Here is a 1615-nt window from a genome sequence, read left to right as displayed (position 1 = left end):
TAATAATCATATCATAATAATAATCATAATCATCAAAAATAAAATAATTATAATCATAATCATTTTCATGTTAATATTAAAGCATAATAAAAATAGCAAGATCCTAGGCATGATACTAACAAGATTAATAACAAACCCTAGCATGTCACTAAGCAATAAAAATCAAATCTTTAACCCTAACATGATACTAACAATCATAAGTATTAGGAAGAATATAGGAAGCATCGTACTTTTAATCATACTTAATATTAAAGTTACCCTAGACATGATACTAGGAATTAAAATAAAACCATTAAAGTACTTACTTGGATGCCTCGTACCTCTTTCTAATTACAAAATACACACGTTAGTAACTTCAAGGAAAATAATAATAAAAACAATTAAATTAAATAATTGAAATAGAGATTTGGGACCAAACCCTCAGAAATTAAAACCTTTCACGTCTAGGGCGAAGGCAACTTCGAATATGGATAGGCGTTTCTAGATCTTGTGAATGCGGAATTTTATATGAAAAAGCAAGAAAGAAAGAATGCTAAAGAATTAATATTTATTGAGAATTGATGAATGAATGAGATGATGAGGAATGAATGAGTGAATGGATTGATTGCGAATGAAGACTTGTGAATAAAGAGAGTTGATGAGAATTGATGAATTGATATTGGTAATTGGTGAATGAAAACGGAGTTTTTTGATACGATATTTATAGAGAAAATCAGCCAAAAAAGATAATTTAACAAAACAGAGTCTGAAGATCGCAAAACAACATTGGCGCCAGCCCTGGCTAGTTGGCGCCAGCACCAGTGGCTAGCGCCAGGCGCTAATGGCTAGCGTCTGGCGCCAAGCCTGGTTCCAGGCGCTAAGGCCTGGGGTTGGACGCCAAACTGGTTTTCAATGCGTTTTCGAAAATCTGATAAATTTCCCGTACTGGAAGATAAAATAATATAATTCCTTCGAAAATGCTATTTGATCTTGATTAAAACTCTGAAAAGTCCTAATCGAATTAGGAATGAAAAAACCTTCTAGAAGATTATAGAAGACTAAAACCATTCCTAATTGCATTAGGAATGATAAATCATATTAGGCCCTCCCCTAGATCATTGGGCCGTACATAAAGCTCAAACCGGACCCAGTTTAGTAAATTGGCCATAATTTCCTCAATATTCATCGGAATTGGGCTTATAATATATCGTTAGAAAGGTCTTTGCAAGCTCCATCCAACTAAACCACTATTGGACCCATATCATGGACCAACCAAACTAGATTGGCTGTTTTCTTAAAATAAAGTTTTCAAAAACAGGGAGAAGAGAAAAGAAATAAAAACTTTTCGCAACACTAGACCTTTCCACACTTTCGTTTCATTCGATTATGATTCGACATGAAAGGCACTCATCACCGGGTTTGGTTTTGGGGAGACACAAATGGGTGTCTACAGAAGCCCCCACTTTGACTGAGTTTGGAGAAACGCAAGTTTCGAAAACGAAAGTCAAAGTATCGATAGGGACGGAGAATGATCCAGAACGTTCTGCGATCCTAAATCAATCTTATAACGCCGATACCTGCAAAACTAGCGTTAGTTAAACAGATAAAAGAGTTAAGAAATGCGTATCTTGCACCG

The sequence above is a fragment of the Chenopodium album genome, chromosome 6 (assembly GCF_948465745.1).
Source record: "Chenopodium album chromosome 6, dcCheAlbu1.1, whole genome shotgun sequence".
Taxonomy (NCBI): domain Eukaryota; kingdom Viridiplantae; phylum Streptophyta; class Magnoliopsida; order Caryophyllales; family Amaranthaceae; genus Chenopodium; species Chenopodium album.
This window is presented reverse-complemented; position numbering follows the sequence as displayed.